The 18,981-nt window shown below is 36.0% G+C and overlaps 1 non-coding gene across 1 annotated transcript; it reads right to left on the minus strand.

Annotated features, from left to right (window-relative positions):
• Positions 1-17,007: 17,007 nt before the first annotated feature.
• On the minus strand, positions 17,008-17,079 carry Trnae-uuc (transfer RNA glutamic acid (anticodon UUC)). Its single transcript has one exon. It is a non-coding gene; the product is annotated as a tRNA-Glu (tRNA).
• Positions 17,080-18,981: the final 1,902 nt, after the last annotated feature.

The raw sequence follows: 18,981 nt of genomic DNA on the forward strand, positions 1-18,981 counted from the left end.
CGTTTATATATATTTATAAAATTGTTCTACTGGCAAATGAGCTACGAAAAAAAATATCCAAGTTAAATTGCCCGTCCCGTAATTTCTACTTTAAGTATCAGTTAAAAAAAGTTTTTCATATTTTCTTGTACTTATGAGATACATAAACCCTTTATAGTGCTTTTGGAATGGTTAAATATAACGCCTATTATACCCTATAGGGATAGATAGAGGTATTTTTTAGGTCTCAGTTTCAACATTTTTGTTAAGTTATTTTCACACACAGCCGTGCTTATTGGCAACATGCAAACTTAACCTTACTCAGAGATGAGGTGCGGACGGCCCAGCGAATTACCAGTGCACCAGTGCTACGATTCTATGCAAGAGTAGCAGTAATAATCTCTGTTCGCTCTCTCTTATCGAAAGCTCTCTTTTGCCACACCCAAAGCGAGAAAAGGCATTAGATGATTTCCCCTAAATAGGAGACAAACGACAATTGTGACACTATGCCAAGCCTGGGCTTATAATTTCTGTTTTTTTTTTATAACGTCACGCCTTTAATTCTAGTATTTTTTTACGGTTTTAAAAATGTTGTAAGTCCCACCCCACGTAATAGGTGGTGAGCACATGTGCCCGGTATATGGCAATAGGCTCACCATCTATTACATGGGACTTACAACATCAATTGTGAATTGTACAGTAGCATTACGTGCCATAATGTGCATCTCTGTTCACCCCTTCGGATTAAAAGCGTAACGTTATAATTTCTGATTATAAGTTTGAAATTGCCAACCCGCCTTCAGTAAACGTCATGATTATACCTACTCATACCTTTTCCTTTAGATTTCACAATCATGTGTCATCTTCCTTAGTATTAATAACAATTAACACAGAAGCAACAACGGTAAACGGTTAATGTCATGGTTCATCTATGTAACATTTCACAGTTACCCGGTTCCCAACCCCGGGCAAATCCGGGCTATTTCTTACTATAATAACGACGTCTACAACTTATAGCCTCGGGCCAGCCACTGATGACCGTAGTGAGGGGACCAAAGATATCGATTTCGATATCGATAAAGTTAATATTATGTTATTTGAAACTCAATCGAATTGGGGCGTTTGCTGGCTCTGCTATTGATTTTAAATTAAAGTTTACTATTGTAGGTAAGCGGGTTATCATTCTATTACAGTTCTGAAATTAGTTTCTGTATAGATTGCGCCGTCGTTCCAAATACCGCTAAGGTTATTGTGTTTTGCTGTAGTTGAGATATTGCTACCACATTTAGACTAATCTATTGCAGACTGAGAGGGGTTTGATTTGAAGTTAGTGAAGTGTATATTTTTGAATCGATTTACTAATGAATTATGTTAGCTTTTAATTAATTTGACGTTCCAAAAATCAAACAGTAGATGCATATTACTAGTGCTCAAAAAAAAAATTTAATTATTTTAAGTCTTTGACTGCCAATAGACAACTGTTGAAGGCAAATCCTCCGCTAACGTCGGTCACCGGTGACCCCCGTGGCGATTAAAGTGTTAAACTGTTATTATGTTTTCTAATTGTATAATTGTAAATAGGCTCACCGATTACTATAAAAATAGCTATATTATTCATGTTATCTTATCTGCTAACTGTAAGGGTGCTGTCGTTTTTATAATTTGCATCATGTTTTATATCTAAATGTAAAAAGCTTTTGAAGTATTTGTTTTTAAAAAGCAATAGGTAATGTAAGGGAGTCCAATATACGAAAAAATATATGTATTAGATTTTAATTAAATAAATTAACCAATTTTTGTTTACATTTTCGGGAGGATACCAACGCCTTTTTATCCTTGAATGGTTAGGCAGAGATGCACATTACGGCACGTAATGCCGCTATACAATGTACACCCACTTTATACCATTTGTGTTATAAATCCCATGTAATAGAGGGTGAGCCTATTGCTATATACATAATTACAATTACTAGTGGTCGTCTAGTGGTCGAAATTCGACCATATACGATTTAATTTACAATACCACTTAACATACGTTCAAGGATAATTTTTATTTAACTCAAACTCAAACAAACTCTTTTATAAAACTCTATTCATATAAGACGTGAGAATATCATCGCAATGTCTGTCAATTTTGACGTTTTGTCAAATACGATCAGATACTATGCATGGTAGTGTGTGTAATGTTTTATTTATTGATTTAATGTACTTTATGAGCATTATTTTTGAAAAATATTGGCGTTCTGCACTTCTCCTACACATAACCTATAAGTGTACCAAATTTTATGCTCCTACGTTTGCGCAATTTTCGTAAAAAGGGGTACAAAGTTTTTGCATCACGTACTAATATATAGATAAAGAATTTTTTGGGAGAATTTCGATCGATGAATGTTTTCGTAGCTAATCGATAATATTTATAGTTGTTAATTATTATTTTCCCAACCTTGTCATGTTCGAAGAATGAAAAAATGAAATATTTTTTTGTGTAATTTTTCAATGAACCTACCCACGGATGGCAGACCATTTTTAGAAAAAAAAAGGTTTGTTTTTCATAAAAATAGCCCAGTGTACCTACTTTAAAGGGAAAATTTCCTGGTACTAAAATTCCCAGTGTTTGTTGTTTTACACATTTCGAGTGAAAATTTCTGGTTTGCTAAAATCTAAAGGCAGGTGTTACAATTGGAGCGGCATACTACCTAGCGAGTTTACCGGGGCTCAGGTTCGAAAAGCAGGAGTAGGAACGGGGTGGTTTTTAGTCAGTAAGAGTCTGACACTCCCTCTCGCCTCGCCCAGGGCGAGGGAAGTCTTTCGATGACTTCCCCTCTCAAAAAATAAAGTGTTATAATTACATCAATAAAAGTAGACGGTCAGTAAGAGTCTGGCACTCTCTCCTTTGGGGAGGAAGTGTTGGACTAAAAACCACCCCGTTCCTAGGCAGTGCGGGGCTCCGTATGGGAGAGTAGTAGACTGATTGCTGTACAAGACGTTTTGAGTTCAATACCAGAGTACCAGATCTGCTAATGTAGGTATAATTAGGTTTTTTTGTGTGTAAGTAACAAGCTTTTTTTATATTATAACTCAATTGAAGCTCTTATTCATACGTAACGTCACGCCTTTTATCCCTGAAGGGGTAGGCAGAGATGCACATTATAGCACGTAACGCCAGTATACAATGTACACCCACTTTTTATCATTTGTGTTATGGGACTTATAACACAAAATAATGGTAAAAAGGTCTGGAATTGTGTCCAGTGTATGGAAATAGGGTGAGCCTATTGCCATATACTGGACACAATTCCAGACTCTGTGCTACTATGGAGAAATTTTAGAAAGACCGAAAAAAGCCCAGTAATACTTACCCTTACTACCCTGGTAATCGAACCCGAGACTTCTTGTCCAGCAGTCGCTTTTGCGACCACTCGGCCAACGAGGCAGCCAAGGCACAGATAATATATGTAACAATATTATACTATTTTGCTGACATTCCTATATACTTTCAAAGGCATATTATTCAGTAGTACCATCCTCCTTGGATTTGGGTTGCCATAATAATAAATTCTAGTCAGTAAAGCTGTGCATGTCTGTGTTTCATGATTATCCTTATTTACACTGTGTTGCCAGTAACAAGGAAAGATATTTAATGTATATTTTTGTATGTAAAGCATTTTACGTTAGTAGTTAAGTGAGGAACATTGTGATATTTAGTTTAGGAATAAACTGGTGAGTTTTGGAGTAGTATTTTTAACTTTCGTGAGACATACTAAGTTTATTATTATACAACGGCACGCCTTTTATTCTCGAAGTAGTAGGTAGAGGTGCACATTACCTCACGTTGGTAATGCCGTTATATAATAATAATAATAAATAACCTTTATTGTACACCTTTAAATAAATTAAGCTAATTCATATAATGTACATCCATGTTTCACCATTTGTGTTATAAGTCCCCTGTAATAAGGTGAGTGATCTTATCTTATATAATCTTAATTAGGTAATATTATACTAATACGAAAGTTTGGTTGTATGTTTGTTACTCAATCACTTCAAAACGGCTAAAGGGATCAGGATGAAGTTTGGAACAGAGATATTAGGTTATGACTGGGAATAATATATAGGCTATTTTACTTTTTATGCCATAGAAACACTAGTGAGGCCGCTGGCAAAAGCTACTTCTCTAAGAAAGGATAAAGTTACAGTGTGTTTAAAATCTGTATTCTTGATCAGACAAAATTAGTTTACGAACGATAGGGACTTTTCTTTTTCTTTTTTTGAACTGAAACAATAAATTTTGCTCATTAGCCTTATAAAAAGAATCTACGCAAAATTAGTCGCTTAATTTGGTGAAAAAAGTATACTAAATATTGACTTTTGACTTCAGTCACACGCGTTAGCGATTGACCAACAAATGCATTTAATCAAATCGAATTGTATTCACGTTTCTGGAGGATAATTTTGTAGTATTAAAGAAAGACCGCTGTGTTTCTTTCTTTCATTTGAAATATTTCAAATTTGTCTCTGCCAACGGCTTCGTCCGCGGTCACGTGGAATAAAAAGTACCCTATGTGCTATTCCAGACCATAATCTACCGGAGCTGCGGACTACCTAGCGGGTTTACCGGGGCTCCGGCTCGAAAAGCAGGAGTAGGAACGGGGTGGTTTTTAGTCAGTAAGAGTCTGACACTCCCTCACGCCTCGCCCAAGGCGGGAGAAGTCATAGGATGATTTTCCCCGCTAAAAAAAAAGACCATAATCTACGTCTTTTACAAATTTGATCCCGATTCCTTCAACAGTTTAGACTTGATCGAGTAATAAACATGTACAAAAGCTCATTTTCGCATTTATAATTATACCCTCTTTCTACTTCTCGTCACGTGAAGCCACTCATTTACCTCTAACAAAAACCCGCTTACCTCCTACAATTTGTAGAACAACACAGTCGTATTCTCCGGGATAGAAATGGAATTTTTGCCCGTAGACAGACAGGTTGTCACATAAATTGAATTTCGTATGGCAAGTAAATGAAGACGTCTGTCGTTTCTTCAAATTGGTATCGTAAGTACGTTCATGGATATTGTTGCTGTTTTCCGGTTACTATGTGAGTGAGAATGAGTATAGTCACGCTCATTCCTACTGTACAGTCGAGTAGGAATGAGTGGGAATGAGTAGGTAACTTGTTAATATTGAAATGTTTAGTACGAGTTTGAAAATTTCAAAAATAAAATATTTATTATCGTTTTCTTTTCTATAAATGCTGAAAGCCACTGTCTATCTGTTGTTTTGAACCTATGACGCCTCTGGTTTTGCGGGTGTCGCTTACATCAAGAGCAGTCTGCTCGCCTCCTATCCCATAAAAATTACTTTTTGAAATTCAAACTAACACATTTTTGTCTTAACTTCGCTATAAAGTAGGGCTTTAGTCAAGCTGTGTAAAGAGTTAAAAACTAGTTTACCAGGACACCTGATAACTTTTTGAAAGTGGATGGCTTGGCAATATTTTACTGTGGCGACACATGACAAGTGACAGATGATAGAAATCGCACATAGACTATCGACAAGCAAATCAACGGATAACGTTATAAAATCCTTCATCGTACATGTGAAGTTTACATGCGAATTAACACGGATAGAAAATCCTAACGAACAACAGTTGGGCAGAAAGCCCGCCAGGCATGATCACCTCGCCTGGTCCGAGGATCCTCCTTTTCTTGGGGAACTTTACTCTCTGTTCCCCAAAACACAAAAATCATTTCAGTACAAGCCAAGGATCTTCAATCAAAAACAATCCTTAATTAAAAGGTGGCGGCCCTTGGCCACTAGATTCCCATCTACACTGCCACTCAGTTAGAAGTTTAACAAGAGCTAAGTAGTAGTAAGTGCAATTAATTAGTGGGAGTACACTGTTGCCCATTTATCAGATGCCGCCTGCAAGCGACGCCATGTCTGCTCGTCTGTGTGACGTCACAGATATTGCTGACACAGCAGCTGTTTTATTACATGACCTACACTAGTGTTAGATTCTAGTGCCCATAAATATAGCTATGTGTTTTGAATGTGACATCAAGATATTATATGAGGTTTATAATATAAATAATGCAAGCGACGCCAAAAGTATTGTAATGAATACCAATATAGTGGTAGATGACAAGATATTATTTTTTTATAAATTTTGTAATGAATACCAATATAGGGTAGATGACTATTTTTTTTTATTTTTATGTCCGTCTTGTAGATTATTTTAAAATATTCGACGCGTATTTTCTTTTTATTTTCTTAGGGAAACAAATACTTTTCAAGATATATCGATTTGAAATATCGCATGACCTTACTTCTAGGTACATTTTATATGTAGAAATGACGTATTTACTCCCGCTTCTAAACTTTGATTAATTTATTTAAATATTATTATCTTAAAATGCAATTACACCATAAACTATTACTCAACATAAAGACCAAAAACTTAATGTTTACTCGTCTGTAGATGAGTCCATGTTTCATTGCCATTTATACCACTTAAAGTTCTAAAAACGTAAAAATCTAGCCTGTTTTATAAGCCTCGGTTGTAAAGTACAATCAATTTAAACTAGACTATACGAGCATCACAGGGGACAAATTATTTCGAGCATACATTTTGTTAGGTAACTACTTTTTAGGCTAGTTTATTGTCTACTTTATGAGCTAGGTAATAGGATTGCAGATCTGGGAGCAATATGTTTTGTCTAGGTTTTGGACTAATCTAATAAATAGCTAGTGCATGTATTTGGAAAGTTTACGGTTGGTAATCAGAGGTAAAATCTTGAAACTATTAATACTTTATTTGGGAAATCAATAGGGACTGAGTTTTTGATTATTTCATTTGTCTGTATCTTCGGCGGAATGGTTGCAAGACCGTCTGTGGAGCATGCATCAGGTTTAGTCTTTGACAAAATAGTATATGAAAGAATGTCACAACTTTTGGTTGCACTAATTTAATGAAACAAAATGTTATTAACTTTTTTATAAGATAGATAACAAGTAACTTATATTATATTATGCCTACCTCGTTGGTCGAGTTTTCGCAAGAGCGATTGCCGGACATCGGATCTCGGGTTCGATTCCCGGGTTGGGCAAAGAATTACTGGGCTTTTTTAGGTTTTTCGAAAATTTCTCAGTAGCAGCACCGAGTTGAGAATTGTGGCTAGTATATGGCAATAGTACCCCCTACTACATGGGATTTATAACACAAATGGTGAAATGTGTACATTGTATACCGGCATTACCGTAATGCGCACCTCTGCCTACCCCTTCGGGGATAAAAGACGTGACGTTGCATTAAATATCGTATGAGGTTTAAATAGTCTAGAATCATAGACCTATAAAAAGACGTCTAGAATTCCATACGTCTCATCCAACGACACATTTCAGATACACACAGCATACGTCCCAAATGTTAGAATTTTTGGTCTCGTTCGCCTTATATGAAGTGCCAGTAAGCCAAGCCTGGCAATGGCAACTGTGGCTGGTTTGACTCGTTATTACTATTTTGTGGCAAAAATAAACCTCAGTCTTATATCCTGACGTTTTGACGTCGCGTTCAAAATGGCAAACTTGGATTGTTTATTGCATTTCTATCGTGGCTTTTGTAGTATAAACTGTATGATGACGGAAAAGTTTTAGATAACAGAGAGTAGAATTGTGCCTAGTATACGGCAATAAACTCACCCCTATTACATGGGACTTATAACACAAATGGTAAAAAGTGGGTGTACATTGTATAGCGGCATTATATGCCGTACTGTGCACCTCTGCCTGCTCTTTCGAGGATAAAAGGCGTGACGTTGCATCTATCTGATGAAACTGCCCATAGGCCCAGAATGACCCCTCACGGTGATATTGAAAGCATCACAAACGATCAAATCTCGTCAAAAAGTGACCTTCTAAAATCCAGAAACCCTCAAAATAATTAACACCACAACGATCCCATCTCAATAATTAAAACCCTTAACCCACCAGTGGAAAACTCAACGCGTATTTATGAAAAATGGACCCCATAATGGTGCTATAACACTACCCTCCTCAGGGGTCAACTGTACCCCCATAAATAAGCTGAAGTATGTGCAAGTAATTGACCTAAATTTTTAAGGGTGTTTATAGGGGGTGAGACGTGACTGGGGTCTTATCTCTACCCTACCCTGGCCAGGTTTGGGGGCGAAATTTGTTTTTTAAATTAAATACTTTTAGTGCGTGATGTATTGGATTTTCGGGTATTGGAATCGGGTGAAATAAATAGTTGTTTATTTGTTTTTCTTTTTTTTTTTGTTTCGGATGGATATAATATGGTTGGTGGGATGTATTGTTTTTTTTTTTAGTTAATAGCAGTTTAAATTACAGTTTGAAAGATTGAGTGATGGAGTGATCTCTTTTAATACTTTTCAGTTAATGATCTGTTGTTTAACGACTTCGATAGAGTTAGATAAATCAAGTTTTTTTTTAATAGTTAGGTTTTTTTATTATCAAAGTGCAGCAACAGCACTCGCTCGTACACAGTATGTAGCATTTTGACAATAGACTCAACATCCTAATGCAACTATAAGACGATTGGAATCACGTTAAAATTAAGCAGAATATAGAAAATATACAACGTGTAACAAAAAGGGTAAACGTGTAATAGTACATGTCAATTGCACGGCTTCTAGATAACATAACAAACGATACGGTAAGGGTTTTTTAAACTCATGTTTTCATGGTACCAAGTTATGAATTTTTCAAATCGCGCCGCCGCGTGTTTCAAAATTAGGTAGACAGGTACTAGGCAATCAGATTGATAGAAGAAATGTTTCGTAATATTAGCGAGTGACCCCTGTAGTGTTGTGACATATTTGTATGATAAAAAATCAAGAACCATGCGATACCAAGTATTTGGTACAATTTTTTTTAAATCGTGTTTTAAGCTGAATCTTCGTTTAGAGATTCTATTCAACCTGTATTCATCAGCCCTTCTTGATGTATATGGGTATTTTGTTACACGTTGTATAAAAAATATATTGCGAAACTGTTTTTCTTTCTTTCTTTTAGCAAAAAAAAACATTTTCTGAACACTAAACAAGAATTTTCCAAAATATAAATCCCCTAAAATATCTTAAAACTTTCCGTCAAATTATTCAAAATAAACCGGCGACATTCCTTAACTAAGGTTAACTTTAACTTCAGGCGTTTAAATGTTCGCGCCATAGTAATTTACATAGTAATCAGGGTTACACTGAAATTCCTGAAATTTGTGGCTTGATATACTAAGAATAGTCTATGAAACGGAGACTGTATATTAAGAAGGATAAAGAATTATTGTGTTAATATTCCGGTTGTTAACAGGTTATTGAGTATTGGAGTCCATTTTTTTAATTTTGATTTTTTTTGGAGAAGTTACAATTTTGGCAATCCTCCCCTATTCTCATGGCGAGAGAAGTCATTGGATGATCTTCCTCCCTTAAAAAAACCCTACTCTTTTTGTGGGAATCATAATAGCTGACTATTAGTAGTAGTAGTCGACTACACACTTAACAAAAATCAGATATTTGCGTTCTCCGATAAATCAAAATTTTTAAAATGTGATGTCCGAACTTGGATCAAGCGTGAAGAATATGACGCTCATATGTAAATGATCCCATATACCTCAGGATAAGCGTCCATAGTCGAGCTATGGGCTGTCACAGGCGATTGTTGATTGACGAACATTGAAGAATTAAACATTTACATCATACTTACTAGCTTCTGCCCGCGACTACTTCCGCGGAAAATTAAAAAAAATAGAGTTGTAGGTTCTACCCCTAACATTTAGGGGGATGAAAAATAGATGTTGGCCGATTCTCATAGATACCGGATAAGTACAAAAAATTTCATCAAAATCGGTCAAGCCGTTTCGGAGCAGTATGGCAACGAAAACTGTGACACGAGAATTTTATATTTTAGATTTAAAAAAATATTTTGCCATATACACCAGGTGTGTCTAGGATATAGCGACACCTGACAAGTGACAATTGACAGATGACAGAAGTCGCATATCGTCTATATGTGACGATAAAATCAACGGATGACGTCATAAATCCACTCACTCACACAACGAAACATAAAGCAATCGTTGTTTCACGTCGAATTCCTGTAATTACAAATATCTGTAGCAAATAGTTGACAATATTAATTATTAGTTCATCTCTAAACCATTTATCTTAAAGATCACTTTGGACCAATAATTTAAGAGGTCAGTTGGACCCAAGTTATAGGCTTAATTAATTTTAAGTTGTAAATATTATTAATCGCTCCGTTGGATCGATGTTTTAAATAAGACTGTTGTGCAGGAGACTAGAGCTTCGATTCATTTTAATTTTCATTCATTCTGTAAATTAAGAAAAATGTTTTTATCCTAACTTTCATGCGACATGCGATGATTCTCGCGCTGCTACTGGCGACTCGAGATTCGCGCATATCACGCCCTCTGCCTGAAATCACGCGCACTTTTACGTGCGTCGCGGAATGCTGCTCATGAATATGAGTCTCTAGCATGGCTTGAAACTAGTCGGGTTCCTCATCAAACCGTTACGTGAGTAAGCCGATAACATAGTAATTAAGAACTACTTTTATGTTTAAATTCGCATGCAGGGAATGTTGTGTGCATCTGTAAAAGATATGCATATGGGAGTTGTATTAGTCAGATAATTGAAAAATGTATTATATGCATATTGTTGATGTGCCTGTTGAATAAATAAAATAAAAAAAGGTAGTGGGAAAGAAACGGACTTAGCTTAGAAAAAATAAAAGACATGAGTACACAGTAAAAAACCAGATCATCGCGTTGTTGCTCTATCCAGTGAACTAAATTAAAAAATAAATATTTTAACAAAAACTTGGTATAAATACGTATGTTGGGCAACGCGTTAAAAAAATAAAATTGTACACCTTAAGAAACCCAATAACTTTTACCAATAACCTTCTTGTTGTCAAACAGTCAAGTCTACGACCATCAAAAGACAAATTAACAACGAAAAAAAATTAAAAGTAAAAATAAATTGGGTGCTACACAGGCCACGGCGTAGCACTCGTAGCAACTTTACTACGCATTATTATCCATGCGTAGCGGCGCTACGATTTATATTTTTGTAAATTAAGCCAGACATACACAATCGAATTACATACGTTTTCATTTATTAAAGTAAAAAAATATCAGGGCTTATTTTTGTAAAACAAATTGGGTTTGCTGCTTGAATTTCAAAATTTGTCTCTGTGTTTGTTGACATAAGATTGTTTTTTGATTAAACGTCTTGTAAGATAAATGGTTGGTTGTCGTTAAGCGTTTGCAAACTACAGTAGTGGAGATAGAAGTTTTGGATATTATACTTACGACATGCTCTGGTTTTGCCTGCGGTATAAGGCATACCACATATTTAAGCATAAAAAAAAAGTTACCGTTATTTGTTTTTATTTTATTTTTTTGTTTTTTGACAATGAATTTTTCTCGAAACATTTCACTGTTACAAACTTTTTTTGAAATCTGAATTGAGAACATTTTAATAAGCACTTTACTAGTAAGCATAAAAATGTTCAATGAAAATAGTATCATATTTCACAGCATATAAAGGTTAAATTTCTCTATGTAACAGGCATGAAAAACTTAAAATGAACCTACGAATATCCCAACTAGTTAGTATCTATATACCAGATTAAGTTATGTTTAAGTTTGACAGACTATTTTCTTTTATACACAGTATCTTTACTCTATATTTTCATAGGACAGATTACTCTGTGATTTCATTGTCATCTGTTTTTAACCGACTTCAAAAAAAGGAAGGTTCTTAGCTTAACCTGTATGTATGTTTGTGCGCGATTGTCTCGCGTTTGGCTGAACTGATTTTAATGCAGTTTTCAGCAGAGTATTATTCAGACTTACTAAAAGGGTTTAGGGTACTACCTGCCTTAAAAAAAATGGAAGTAATAATGAAAATTTAAAGCGGTTTCTTTTTTAAAACAAGTTTTATATGGACGATAAAAATTACTTGATAGGTTTAGTTCATAAAAAAATATAAAACAAACGTTTTGCCTTATAACACCTTTAGGCAATAATTTAAGTTAATCATTTTTATATTGTATAAGCCGGTAAACGAGCGGATAGATCACCTGATGGTAAGCAATCACCGCCACCCATGGACACTTGAAACACCAGAGACGTTACAACCGAGTTGCCGACTTTTTGGGGCTTAGGAATTAAAGGGTTGTTGGAGTATTGGGGATTGGAAAGATTGGAAAGGGAGGAATTGGGCCTTCGGTAACCTCACTCACACAACGAAACACAACGCAAGCGTTGTTTCACGGCAGTTTTCTGTGCGGCCGTGGTATCACTCCGGTCGAGCCGGCCCATTCGTGTCGAAGCATGACTCTTCCATATTTAATATTTTAAATTAAATAACGTTTATTTTATTTTATTTATTTTATTTTATTACTTTTAAGAAAACTTACAGCTAATACATCTTTTAGTTATTTGACAATAAGTGAAATAAGGCCAATTACAAGTTTCCACTTATGAATACTTTAATAACTAACTTTAATATAATATTAAACCGCTGTCAGTTCATAACAAATACTTATGTCCGTAAGTGTTTGTTATGAGCTATAAACCCAAGGTTGTAATTCAAAGCAATAACTCATCAAAGATAAACGTCTCTTGATGAGCTTAGATACCGCAGTTTAAATTGGGTTGCGATAATATTGATAACTGATAACTATGTGGGTCTTGTAAGGAGTAGTCGTTTGACCTTAAGTACTATGACTATGAGTATGAGGCATAAAGTGGCAGGTTTAAGTGTCGAGTGATGCGAAACGTTATATTAATGGTAATTTTGATTGCATATTTAGGTATATATGTATATGTACTTCTCACACTCACATAGTCTACCCCATGTAATAGGGGGTAAACATAATATAGCCTCCCAATCTATTTCGATCACGGTGGTGAAACTGGTGAGACACAGGGGTGGAAACGCTGCCGAACTTGTCGACTCCGGACTAATAATGGTAATTGTAATAAAAATAAGACTCATATTACTTGTGAAGTCGCCTTTTTTAAGGGGGGAAATCATCCTATGACTTCTCTCGCCTTGAACAAGGCGATAGGGTGTGTCAGGCTCTTACTGACTAAAAACCACCCCGTTCCTACTCCTGCTTTCCGAGTCGGGATTTCGGTAAACCCGCTAGGCAGTCCGCAGCTCCGGGATTACAAATTACCTAAAAGTATAAAGAAAGTACTTATTGATTTAGGTATCGCGATTAGAAAACATAAAAAAATGTAATCTGTCCACCTATTTCGGACATACAACAAGCGTGAATATATGTATATTTCGTGTTAATTTTATGCTTGTTAAATGCTGTTGATCCACTTAAAATTGAGCTCGATCTGAGTGGAACCTTATTCAGCAGGATTTTGATGTGTTTCATAATTATCGTTGTGATACATACAGGATACAGGATTATTTCACGCGAATAAATAACACTGCTGGTGGATTAAGCTCTAGGTACATTCATTTGTGATTTATTTATTTAAATGTACTTACATACCTTTACACACAACTTCACGCCTTTTTATCCCCGAAAGGGTAAGCAGAGGTGCACATTACGGCACGTAATGCCGCTATACAATGTTCACCATTTGTGTTATAAGTCCCATGTAATAGGGGGTGAGCCTATTGCCATATACTGGACACAATTCCAGACTCCGTGCTACTACTGAGAAATTTTCGAAAATCCGAAAAAAGCCCAGTAATACTTTGTCCGACCCGGGTATCGAACCCGAGACCCCTTGTTCGGCAGTCGCACTTGCGACCACTCGACCAACGAGGCAGTTACATACCTTTATATATTTTAATTTGTTTTTTGTTAGTCATGTAACTAAAGTTTCGATTACGAATCGTGAAATCTTAACTAAGTGGCCACTGCTGACCAAAAGCATCTTCTTGCACGGAGAAGGTTCGAGCATTAATGACCATACTTGCTCAATGCATGTTGGCAATTTCAAACTTCAAATTAGAAATTATAAGCCCAGGTTTCCTCTCGATGTTTTCCTTCCCATTGATGTCCAAATAATTTTAGAAAGTACATATAACTCGGAAAATGTCACATTGGTATTTGTCGTTGGTAGGTTTCGAACCCACACTCTCATACATAAGAAGTAGGCCTCTTAAACTACCGGATCACAACGTTTGCATAATGTGGTGACCAAAAATACGGTTGTCCTCATTCCATTAACATTTTAAAAGGTTAAAGTTAAAATGATTACTTTCCTGGAAACCCAGAAGGTGCGGGTCCATTTATTTATATATTTATTTACTAGCGGACCCGACAGACGTTGTCCTGTCTACACGTGTTTAATTTGAAAATTTCCAAAATCAACAACTACTAATAAATAAAAAGATAATTAAAAAAAACATTGTCCAGCGGACAAAATTGTGAATCTAAACCATTCTCAGATCCCCTTGAAGACACACAAAAAAATTCATCAAAATCGGTCCAGTCGTTTAAGAAAAGTTCAGTGATATACACACTTACAGAAGAATTATATATATAAAGATTTTTGCGTAAACTTTCATTCACTCTACGTTACAGACTGAAGTATATTGTTAAAATTAATCGAGAGCAGTCATACATTAAAATTTATTAAAATACGAACACGTTTCTCTCTGAATGAATGAACGGAATGAAATGAATGAAGTAAATGCTTTTCCGAATGTAATATTATGTCTTATGATGAGATTTTAAGTTTAAAAAAAAAACATTCTTGCTATTATTTTTCGTGACATTGTGGACACAATGCAATAGGGTAGATGAATAATTTTTATTATAATGTACGTCATTTAGATTATTTAAAAACATTAGACACGAATTTTTTATTTTCTTACAGAAACAAATAGGTGCTTGCGAACATAATATTGATTTAAAATATCGTGTGACATCACTTCTAAGTACATTTTATACGTAGAAATGACTTATTTGCTCCCAGTCCTAAAGTTTATGATTCGTTTTATCTAAGTATTTGTTATCTTATATGACCAAATAAAAAAATACGTGTATATTAATTTTTCATACACTGTCATCACTAATAACTAAATGATATATATGTATTTCTTTTTACCATACACTAGGAATTAATTATTAAAAATCCCAAAAAAGCATTACACACATCAACCTATAAATGGCCACTGCTAACCAAAGGCCTCTTCTCACACGGACAAAGGTTTGAGCATTAATCACCACCCTTGCTCAATGCGGGTTGACAATTTCAAACTTATAATTAGAAATTATAAGCCCAGGTTCCCTCACGAAGTTTTCCTTCACCGTTTGTAATCTTAGAAAGTACATGTAACTCGGAAAAAGTCACATTGGTATACAGGTTTCGAACCGTGTATGAGAAACAGGTGTATAACTTTCGGTCCACTACGGCTTTTAAATAACAGTTTATCTTTAAGAACAGGTGAATTTGTGAAGAAAAATTCAATTTCATTTTCTCTTAAAGTATCAGTATGTGTGTGCGGTGTTGCGGCAACAGTAATCATAGAAAACAAATAAAATACTTGAAAAATTTGACACCCTATAGTGCAGTAGAAACTACATTTCACGACGTTCGCTCTATAGTCACGCCTTTTTATCCCCAAAGGGGAAGGCAGAGGTGCACATTACATGTAATGCCGCTGTAAAATGTACTGACACCCACTTTTCACCATTTAAGTTATAAGTACCATGTAATAGGGGGTGAGCCTATTGCCTTATTCTAGGCACAATTCCAGACTCGGTGCTAACACTAAGAAATTTTCGAAAAACCGAAAAAACCCAGTAATACTTTGCCCGACCGGCAACCGAATCCGAGACCCCATGGCCGCCAGTCGCACTTATGACTTCTCGACTACCGAGGCAGTCTCTAAATTTGTTTGATTCCATACTTTCGTAGTTAGAGACATTTGATGATTATTAAAACAATTACTTATTAGCAACGAATTTGTTCCGAATTGCTAAGGACTGGATTAGGGGTTAGGTAACTAATAAATGACTCTAAGTACGACATTTACTAACGTAACTACATTATTTGGCTAGAAAGAGGTGAGGGAGCTTCGGCACAAATAGGCCGGCTCGACCGGAGTGATACCACGGCCTCACAGAAAGCCGACATGCCTGAAACAGCCTGCGGACGGCGAGCAAGGGTAGCTCGCCGCCCGACCAGAACCAGACCCGTGCGTGCGGCGCGTCGCGTTCCGCGCTCGCCTCAAAGAGCCATCAGACCACCACAGATGGGGCCCAGTAGGGCTGATGCCTGATCCGGAGCTGCGGACTACCTAGCGGGTTTACCGGGGCTCCGGTTCAAAAAGCAGGAGTAGGAACGGGATGGTTTTTAGTCAGTAAGAGTCTGACACTCCCTCTCGCCTCGCCCAAGGCGAGAAAAGTCATTGAATGATTATCCCCCCTCAAAAAAAAAAGCTATTTGCAACGAAATTTTTCTTTCCCTATTAAAGTTTTAACATAGCATGTGTTCGATACAAAAGCCGACAGAATGAATTCATTAAGCCTTGCAAGCTTGCAATTGCAACGCTCAGTGTAAACAAATATATTGAAAAAAGAGGGCTTAGCACAAGTTTATGTTACGTTTAACGGTATCGAAATCTTACCGCCTCTTGCTCTCTGATTAGTTGGTTCATTGGAGCTAGTCAATCAGAGTGCCGGACGTCGTAAGTGGCAAAACCGAGGGCCCAAGATCAGTTATTTTTTTAAAACCGAGATGAAAATAGCTTATGTATGTATGTGTGTCCCAATCCGGACATAATCAACCTATATAATTGTACATATTAAGTCGGCTTTGTGTAGGCAATTACTTTTTAATTAAGTTTAAAAATTGTGATTATTGATTGCAAAGCCGCAAAGCATATTTAAAACATTCAAACCTTTATTAATCCTTATTTATATAAAAATTAATAGAAAAAAATATATGTAAAAAAAATAAAAAGTACCTACAATCACAAAAAGAAATTTCCCGTACCGGGAATCGAACCCGAGCCTCCTGGGTGAAAGCCAGGTATCCTAGCCACTAGACCATACGGGACTTATAAGACGCGTCGAAATAGCTGTTAATAAACTATAAACATGAACAGCTGATCAATTATTTCTTTTATTTTGTTACTTTCAAGGTTTTTTGCGCATAAGAATAGGTATTGAATCATAGATAAATAATGTATCAATTCTGTCTTGTACGAGTTTTATGACTATGTATTATGTCGATCGTAAATCGGAATATTATTATCGATTGTCGATTATCGCGTTTCTGCTGATTATCAGATTTGGTTTTCGGGATGTTTTTTTTTATGAAATCGGTGTCAAACGAGCAAGCGGGTCACCTGATGGTAAGCGATCAGGGCCGTCAAAGAACACCCGCAACACCAGAGGAGTTACAGGTGCGTTGCCGGCCTTCTAAAAAGGCTTTCGAAGAAAATTCTCAATGATTGCACAGAGTTCAATATTTTGTCTAGCCAAAAACAATATAGTTTCTCCCCCCCCCCCATTATATGGACTTATAACTTGTAAAAATTTAATATTTTTTTTGCAATAGTGTACTACCCATTTTTTTATGTCCATCTGGTAACTTCAAAAAGGTTAGATCCGTATAATTTCGACGATACATTGATTTGAAATACCGTATGCTGTCACAATTTACTACATTTTATAGAGTAGTACCGTGACGTAACGACTCCCTCTCCTAAACTTAACTCCATTATAACTAAGTTTACTTATATGACAAAATTAAAAAACGTGTGTAATATGTTTTCATTGCCCGACCGCGCCAGAAGGAGGGTTTTTTTTTTAACTTGATTTTTTCCTGGTGTGTTACATACATACAAGTTCACATACACATCACACAAAGAGTTGGTCGCGCGAATTGAACCCGCTACACATTACTTGGCAGCCGGTTGTTAAGCTACCGCGCCATCCGTGCAATCAAATTGACCGATTAATAAATAATTACACTTTGAATAACCAAACCGTCAGGAATTAAAAGCGTTAACATAGAAAAAAAATATAAAATATCTTTATCTCCGCAAGTTATATGCAATCTTCATAAAAATCTTTGTTTAAATTCAGTGCCTAAGCAAACCAAAGTTAATGGTTCTCGGGGTAGGGACCTCTGAGGTCCTAAAATAACAAAATCCACGTGATTTGCGACCGAATCGCATAATAATAATACATTTTTTTCGTAAAAAATAGAAAAAACTTTTCGTTCTTTTCGTTACGGTGTTTTTCGATTAATTTTCGTTTTTTGAGGATTCTTGTGAAGTGGGTGTTTGTTTTATTTTTTATTTTTGTTTTTTTTTATGTAGGTTGGGCGTGTTGATTTTGGATTTTCTGAAAAGTCCAGGTGTTTAAATGTAATTTAGTAATTTTATGATCGTTTTTTTAGGGTAGCGGTGTAAATTATAATGCAAACAATTGTGTTATTTCCTCGTTTAGAGTACCCAAATTATTTAGATTTAGCTAAAGGTATCTACATTGAATTGTGGTTGATCTATCGCAAATTGCTATAATTAATTCGTTTAGAGACTTCAATTTAAAAATACTCCACTACCATATATGTATAGATAAGGAATAAAATATTTATGGATGAATTCAGTTCATCCTATCAAAACATGTAATGTAACGTCACGCCTTTTTATCCCCGATGGGGTATGCAAAAATGCACATTAGGGCACGTAATGCCACTGTGCAATGTACACTCACTTTTCACCACTTCTGTTATAAGTCCCATGTAATATGAGGTGAGCCTAATGTCATATACTGGACACAATCCTAGACTCCGTGCTACCACAGAGATTTTTTTCGAAAAGCCATACACAACGCAGCATTACTTTGCCCAACCCGAGAATCGAACCAGAGACCCCATGCCCGACAGCACTTACCACCACTCGAACAACGAGGCAGTCAGGGCATAGACATGCCTAAATTGCTTTTATTT

This window comes from Spodoptera frugiperda, chromosome 9 (assembly GCF_023101765.2).
Source record: "Spodoptera frugiperda isolate SF20-4 chromosome 9, AGI-APGP_CSIRO_Sfru_2.0, whole genome shotgun sequence".
In the NCBI taxonomy this organism is placed as follows: domain Eukaryota; kingdom Metazoa; phylum Arthropoda; class Insecta; order Lepidoptera; family Noctuidae; genus Spodoptera; species Spodoptera frugiperda.